Source organism: Capricornis sumatraensis, chromosome 1 (assembly GCF_032405125.1).
Source record: "Capricornis sumatraensis isolate serow.1 chromosome 1, serow.2, whole genome shotgun sequence".
NCBI lineage: Eukaryota > Metazoa > Chordata > Mammalia > Artiodactyla > Bovidae > Capricornis > Capricornis sumatraensis.
The window spans coordinates 230,731,211-230,740,090 of record NC_091069.1 but is presented as its reverse complement, the minus strand read 5'-3'; positions in this window follow the sequence as shown (position 1 = coordinate 230,740,090).

Sequence of the window (8,880 nt, the reverse complement as noted above, 5' to 3'; positions counted from 1 at the left end):
AGTATGAGCTTGGACTAGATAAGAATACTACTTAAAAAGGAAATGTCCCTAAAGCTGGCTTCCCATATCCTAAAATTCTAGCTAGAGAACAGTGACCACTCTTTTGTTGACAGGAATTTTAAGATGTTTTTGTTGTGGTTATCTTACCATTTTTTTTTTCTCTTCAGCATCCAACATTGATAATAGAAAAATGGACTTACAGTTGATAATTTGGTTACTTCTACTCCAAAAGTGAATAACAACTGAATTATTACATATTTTTTCCCAAATAATTCTTAATTAATAGGTGGATAAATCATGGCTTTAGACATATGTTTGTCTGCAGGCACAATGCTAAAATTGAAAAGGAAAAAGCCAGATTTTCTTAACTTCCCATGATACTTTAGGAAACTTTCTTAAAAAACAATAATTTTTTCAAAATCCAAGGCCCCTCTTTTTAAAAATCATGGCATAAGTGTTTAACATGTACCTGAGCTACCTAATAGTGTTCCATAAATTCTTTGCTTTCATCAAATAATTAATTACATCACCTATAAATACAAGGATCTTATAACAGAAAAAAAAAAATTACTCCAAGAAGCTGCTTTAGGTAAAATCTTCATAAGAATTTGTTTTGTTTTTCTTTTCTTCCAAACAGAACTTTAAAATAAATTTGCAATATGGAACAGAGTATAATTGTGACATCAGTGTGCCCATCAAAAGTTGAATTCTGTGTCAGAAATGGTAATTATCAGCTCTGAACCATAAAAACTATCTAATTCTGTCCTGATTACTAATTAATCAGGTGCTAAAGGCATTAAGTGACCTTGTTTCAGCAATGGAAATTAAAAAGTCATGCTTGAGATTTAAAGAGACATTGGGTTCTTCTTCCCATTCCTCATACCTCCAAAAGGTTAAATGCAGCATTAAAATAATTCCCTATTAGGTGTGTGTGTATGCGATCATTTGTCTTAGTCTCGATGAGGCAGAACTTAACAGAGAGAGCATCATTTTCTGAATGCTCAGTTTTGAATTCTACTTTAAAGGATCATATATCATGATCAAGTGGGATTTACTCTGGGGATGCAAGGATGGCTTAACATCTTCAAATCAATCAATGTGACACACCACATAAACAAAATGAAGGATAAAAACTATATAGTCATGTCAATAAGCATAAAAAATCCATTTGACAAGATTCAGCACCTATTTACAGCAAAAACTGAGTATAGAAGAAACATAATATAAGCCATAAATGACAGACCCAGAGGTGACATCACACTTCATGATGAAAAACTGAAAGTTATCCATTTATCCCATCAAAAGCTATCTAGGAACAAGATGCAGATGATAATCATGATGGTGTGATCACTCACCTAGAGCCAGACATCCTAGAATGTGAAGTCAAGTGGGCCTTAGGGAGGACCACTATGAACAAAGCTAGTGGAGGTGATAGAATTCCAGTTGAGCTATTTCAAATCCTGAAAGATGATGCTGTGAAAGTGCTACACTCAATAGGCCAACAAATTTGGAAAACTCAGCAGTGGCCACAGGACTGGAAAAGGTCAGTTTTCATTTCCAATTCCAAAGAAAGGCAATGCCAAAGAGTGCTCAAATGACTGCACAATTGCACTCATCTCACATGCTAGTAAAGTAATGCTCAAAATTCTCCAAGCCAGGCTTCAGCAATACATGAACCGTGAACTTCCTGATGTTCAAGCTGGTTTTAGAAAAGGCAGAGAAACCAGAGATCAAATTGCCAACATCCGCTGGATCATGGAAAAAGCAAGAGAGTTCCAGAAAAACATCTATTTCTGCTTTATTGACTATGCCAAAAACTTTGACTGTGTGGATCACAATCAACTGTGGAAAATTCTTCAAGAGATGGGAATACCAGACCACCTGACCTGTCTCTTGAGAAACCTGATGGAGGTCAGGAAGCAGCAGTTAGAACTGGACATGGAACAGACTGGTTCCAAATAAGGAAGTACATAGGAGTACATCAAGGCTGTATATTGTCACCCTGCTTATTTAACTTATATGCAGAGTACATCATGAGAAATGCTGGCCTGGAAGAAGCACAAGCTGGAATCAAGATTGCTGGGAGAAATATCAGTAACCTCAGATACGCAGATGACATCACCCTTATGGCAGAAAGTGAAGAGGAACTAAAAATCTTCTTGATGAAGGTGAAAGAGGAGAGTGAAAAAGTTGGCTTAAAGCTCAACATTCAGAAAACGAAGATCATGGCATCTGGTCCCATCACCTCCTGGCAAACAGATGGGGAAACAGAGGAAACAGTGTCAGACTTTATTTTTCTTGGCTCCAAAATCACTGCAGATGGTGATTGCAGCCATGAAATTAAAAGACACTTACTCCTTGGAAGGAAAGTTATGACCAACCTAGACAGCATATTGAAAAGCAGAGACATTACTTGCCAACAAAGGTCCAACCAGTCAAGGCTATGGTTTTTCCCATGGTCATGTATGGATGTGAGAGTTGGACTATAAAGAAAGCTAAGCACCGAAGAATTGATGCTTTTGAACTGTGGTGTTGGAGAAAACTCTTGAGAGTCCATTGGACTTCAAGGAGATCCAACCAGTCCATCCTAAAGGAGATCAGTCTTGGGTGTTCATTGGAAGGACTGATGTTGAAGCTGAAACTCCAATACTTTGGCCACCTGATGAGAAGAACTGACTCATTTGAAAAGACCCTGATTCTGGGAAAGATTGAGGGCAGGAGGAGAAAGGGGTGACAGAGGATGAGATGGTTGGATGGCATCACTGACTCTATGGACATGGGCTTGGGTGGACTCCGGGAGTTGATGATATACAGGGAGGCCTGGCGTGCTGTGGTTCATGGGTTCTCAAAGAGTCGGACATGACTGAGCGAATGAACTGAACTGAAATGAACTCTCACCACTGTTATTCAACACTGTTTTGGAAGTCCAGGCAAGAAAAATATAAGGCTTTCAAATTGGAAAATAAGTGAAATTGTCACTCTCTGTGGATGGCATGATTTTGCATACAGAAAACTTTAAAGACACTACCAAAAACCAAAAGAAATAACAAGTACATATGGTAAATTGCAGGGTACAAAATCAATATACAAAAATCTGTTGTATTACTATACATTAACAATGAGCTAGCAGAAAAATAATAAAATGATTCCATTTATAATCTCAACAAAAAGAATAAAATACTTAGGAATACATTTAACCAAGGAGGTAAAAAACCTGTACACTGAAAACTATAAGGCATTGTTAAAAAAAACTGAAGAAGACTCAGAGAAATGGAAAGATATCCCATGGTGATGGATTAGAAGAATTAACCTTGTTAAAATGTCCATATTACCTAAAACAATTGGAATTTAGTGCAAATTGCTGTCAAAATCCCAACAACATTTTTTACAGAAATGAAACAAAAATTCTAAAATTTATAGAGAGTTACAAAAGACTGTGAATAGCCAAAGCAATTCTGAGAAAAAAGAACAAAGCTAGAGGCATCACAATACCAGGTTTCAAACTATATTACAAAGGTATAGTAATCAAAATAGCATATTATTGACACAAAGACTGTTATATAGATCAATGGAACAAAACTGAGAGCCCAGAAACAAACCTGCTGCTGTTGCTGCTAAGTCGTGTCAGTTGTGTCCGACTCTGTGCGACCCCATAGACGCAGCCCACCAGGCTCCCCTGTCCCTGGGATTCTCCAGGCAAGAACACTGGAGTGGGTTGCCATTTCCTTCTCCAATGCATGAAAGTGAAAAGTGAAAGTGGAGTTGCTCAGTCATGTCTGACTCTTCACGACCCTGTGGACTGCAGCCTACCAGCCTCCTCCATCCATGGGATATTCCAGGCAAGAGTACTAGAGTGGGTTGCCATTGCCTTCTCCGAGAAACAAACCTACATATATATAAATAATTAATTTATGATAAAGGAACAAAGAACATACATTGGAGAAAAGAGTCTTTTTAATAAGTGGTGCTGGGAAAACTGGGCAGCTACCGGCAAAAAATGAAACTAGACCACTATCCCATATTATACACAAAAATCAATCCAAAATATATTAAGGACTCAAACATAAGACCTGAAACCATAAAACTCCAGGAAGAAAACTCTGGCAGTATGCTGTTTGACATTGGTCTTAGCAATATCTTTCTGTATATGTTTCATCAGGCAAGGGGAACAAAAGTAAAAATAGAAACATGGATTACATGAAACTCAAAAGCTTCTGCACAGCAAGAGAAGCCATCAACAAAATAAAATACCTCTCACTGAATGGAAGAAGATATTTGAAAATCATATTTCAATAAGGGATTAATATTCAAGATGTATAAAAAACTCTTATAACTCAACAACAACAAAAGTCAAACAACCTGATTAATGAGCAGAGTTGTTAAATAGATATTTATCCAAGAAAGACATAGAGATGGCCAATAGGTACATGCAAAGATGTTCAACATTATTAATTATTAGAGAAATACAGATAAAAACCAAGAGTTATCACCTCACACTTGTTAGAATGACTATTATCAAAAAGCAGGAAATAACAAGTGTTGGAAAGGATGTGGAGTCAAGGGCATGTAAATTGGTACAGTCAGCATGAGAAACAGGTTTCTGGAAAAATTAAAACTAGAACTACTATATGATCTAACAGCCAAGATAAAGAAAAAATCTGCGTGCCCATCGATGGATGAATAGATAAAGATATAGTATATACACCACTCCTTCCCTCCACCCGCCCCCCCCACCGGAATACTCCTCAGCCATAAAATGATGCAGTCTTGCCATTTGTGACAACATGGATGGACCTTGAGGGCATTACAGTAAATGAAATGTCAGTTGAGAAAGGCAAATATCATATGATTTCATGTATATATTGAATATAAACAACAAACAAAAACTCAAGAGAACAATCCAAACCAAACGAAAACAAACGCATAGATACAGGGAACAGAGTCGTGAATGCCAGAGGGTCAGAAGGGGGAGAGTGAAATGGGTGAAGGGGAAACTGTATGTAATGACGGGAAACGCATTTTTGATTGTGAGCATGTCGTAGTGTTTATAGAAGTAGAAATATAATGTGTACATTAAACTAATGTTCAGTTCAGTTCAGTTCAGTTCAGTTCAGTCGCTCAGTCGTGTCCGACTCTTTGTGACCCTATGAATCACAGCACACCAGGCCTCCCGTTACTCCAATTTAAAAAAACAATTGAGGGAACACATTATCCTTCTTCTCTCTCTCCATACTACCAAAAGGTTAAGTGTAGTATTCTTTTTAAGTGTGTGTGTGTGTGTGTGTGTGTGTGTGTGTGTGTGTGTGTGTGAGAGAGAGAGAGAGAGAGAGAGAGAGAGGGACAGAGAGAGAATTTGTCTTATTCTCACTGAAGCAGAATTCAACAGAATGTGGTTTTCCAAAGGCTCAGATTTGAATTATAAATGATATCCTTGAATGGGTTCCTAGAGATTATAAAAATTCTATATCCATGTTGACAAAGAAGTGAAATTTATCTTAGTAGATAAAATGTTATTTTTAAGTAACGTATGTTCATTGGTAAAGATTTGAAAAATTATCAAAAATAAATAGAAAAGAAAAAAATCACTCATGATGCTGGAGCTTTCCATTTTTGGTGTCTATTTTCTGTATATTTAGTTTTATTGGTGGATAAGTTTATTAAATCACATTAAGAAGGTTATATCTTCTAAACCTGGTAATTATATAAACTTTTTCATGACACTAAATTTACTTTGTCATATAACGTAATTACTGGGTAGTATTCAATTGCATAATGTACCAAAGTTTATTTACTCAATCTCTATTACTGGACTTTCATTTTATATCTTAATTTTTATTTTATATTAAAGTATAGTTATTTTAAAATATTGTGTTAGTGCCAAGTGTATAGAAAAGTGATTCAGTTATACAATACATATAAATACATCTATTCTTTTTCAGATTATTTTTCCAAATAGGTTATTTATAAAGCATTGAGTGGAGTTCCCTGTGCTATACAGGTCCTTGTTCATTATTTATTTTATATAGTAGTGCATATAATCCCAACTTCCTAATTTATCCTTTTCCCTTTTGGTAACCATAAGTTTGTTCCTATTTTGTAATTAAGTTCATTTTTATCATTTTTTAAAATCCCACATATAGGTGATACCATATGACATTTGTCTTTCTCTGTCTGACTTACTTCATTTAGTGTGATAATCTCTAGGTCCATCCGTGTGGCCACAAATGGCATTATTTCATTCTTTTTTTATAGCTGAGTAATATTCCACTGTTCAGTTCAGTTTAGTTGCTCAGTCGTGTCCGACTCTATATCCATATATTCTTTATCCACTCCTCTGTCACAGGACATTTAGGTTGCTTCAATGTCTTGTTTATTGTAAATAGTGCTACAATAGACATTCAGGTGCATGTATCTTTTCAGATTATGGATTTCTTTGTGTATATGCCCAGGAGTGGGATTGATGAATCATATGATAGCTCTATTTTTAGTTTTTTAAAGAACCTCTGTACTATACTCATAGTGGTTGTACCAGTTTACATTCCCATCAACAGTGTAGGAGGGTTCCCCTTTCTCCACACTTATCCAGCATTTATTTTTTGTAGACTTTTTAATGATGGCCATTCAGACTGGTGTGGGGTGATAGCTCATTGCAATTTTGATGTGTATTTCTCTAATAATTAGTAATGTTGAGCATCTTTTCATGTATTTCTTGGTCATCTGAATGTCTTCTTTGGAGAAATTTCTATTTAAATCTTCTGCCCATATTTTGATTGGATTTCTTTCTTTCTTTATTTTTATATTGAGCTCCATATGCTGTTTGTAGATATTGGAGATTAATCCCTTCTCAGTCACATTGTTTGCAAATATTTTTTTCCATTCTGTGGGTTGTTTTCTTATTCTGTTTATGGTTTCTATGGCTGTGTAAAAACCTTTAAGTTTAATTACTTCCTATTCATTTATTTTTGTTTTTATTTTGATCAATCTAGGAGGTGGATTGATCAATTATTTGATCAATTTAGGAGGTGGCTCTAAAAAAATCTTGCTGTGATTTATATAGTAGAGTGTTTCTGCCTGTGTTTTCCTCTAAGAGTTTTATAATATCTGGTCTTACATTTAGGTCTTTGATCCATTTTGAGTATATTTTTATATATGGTGTTAGAGAATGTTCTAATTTCATTTTACATGTGGCTGACCAGTTTTCCAAGCATCACTTATTGAAGAGAGTGTCTTTCTTCTATTACTGACTCTCAGACTGATTCCAATGCTTCATTGCTACAATGCTGCAGTAAACATCCTTTTAGATAATTATTTGTGTACATCTCTGTGTAATTCCTCATGATAAATGGTTAGAGGCTGAGTTCGTAGGTCAAAGGGAAAAATATTTTTAAGACTGTTCAGATTATATATATTGCTGTTCAGAAAATATGTACCAATTTCATGACTGTCAGCAGCAAATAAAGGGATTCCTTTCATTAACCTTTAGCAATATTGGATAGTAGCTTAAAAAAAATCTTTATTAGCAGATAGGTGAACATGGACTTTTATCTCAAATTGCATTGTTTTGCATTCTATTAAAATTGAACATTTATCAAGAATTCCTATGTAATCTTCATTAAATTGTCTATTAATGTTCTTTCCTTTTCCCTTTTGACTGTTCAACTTTTTAATTAGTGAGTAGGATACTCTTAACATATTAAGGGTATTAGCATCTTTATCTTATATAATGCAATTTTTTGTAGACTTTCATTTAAACTACAATTTCTTTTGCCCTTTTCTGTACTTTGAAATTAGAATGTGGGTTTTCAGATATAATAAATATGTAACCTAGAGAAAGGAATTTACTTTTCTGGTACTCAGTTGCCTCATCAGTAAAATGTGTGTGGGGGAAGAGGGATGGGAGTGGTTGGGAGGAAGAACTAGATAGATTAGATGGAATGATCTGTTCCAATTCTTCCAGGTCTAAAATTCTCTGATTTCATGACTTCCCAATTCAATACTAATTACTGCATATAATCAAGCCATATGGCACTTTTTTGATCTTGTATATTTTGGGCAAGCGTTACCATTGCTCATTAAATCACAGTGCTACAAATTCAGGGTTAATTTTCTTTTAATGAAGAAACTTCTGCATGCCTCCAAGGCTTTATTTTCTTCCATTAAACTGTTATGAACCATTTCCATTTAAAAACCACCGATAGCTTTAATGAGTTAGGCCTGCCACTTTCATAAAATTGCAGCTAATGAATGACCTTGCAGACAGAAATGGGCAACATAATTAGAATTACCAAAGTTTTCTTTCTGACTCTGAGCCAGTTTAACTTTTATATCATGAGCATGGACACACATATATGGCCTCTGAAAATAATGTGTTTGTGGCTGCAATGTTAATAAAAGAGACAAAAGAGTTAACACCTGAAGCCATCAGCAGTCGCCTGCTTTATAAAAAGACACTGCAGCTTGTTGACAAGTGGTTCTCATGTTCTCATGGTGATTTACTACTACTATGTTTGAAGATGTGTATATTTGTAGATTTATATATTCTATGGCTTATTCTCTATTTTTACACTTTAGTAGGAGTAGCCTGGGGAAGTCCCAAAGCACTTGCCTTGTATCAGAACAGCATTCTTTGCATCATAGTATTGGCAGAGTATTGAACAGGCAGATATTAAACTTCTGTGTGGCCTACCTTCGTATATCACCAGAGACCTCTTAGACAAGCCAGAGTCTCCTTTTTTTAGGGTTTTTTTTTTTTTTTTCTCTCTCTCTCTCTCTCTCTTTATTTTGGCATTACATTTAAAATAAAAAATCTTAATCGTCATGAACTCTCTAGAAGCTGACATTTCCTGCAGAAAGTGTCTATAAAAAACTCTGAGGGACTTT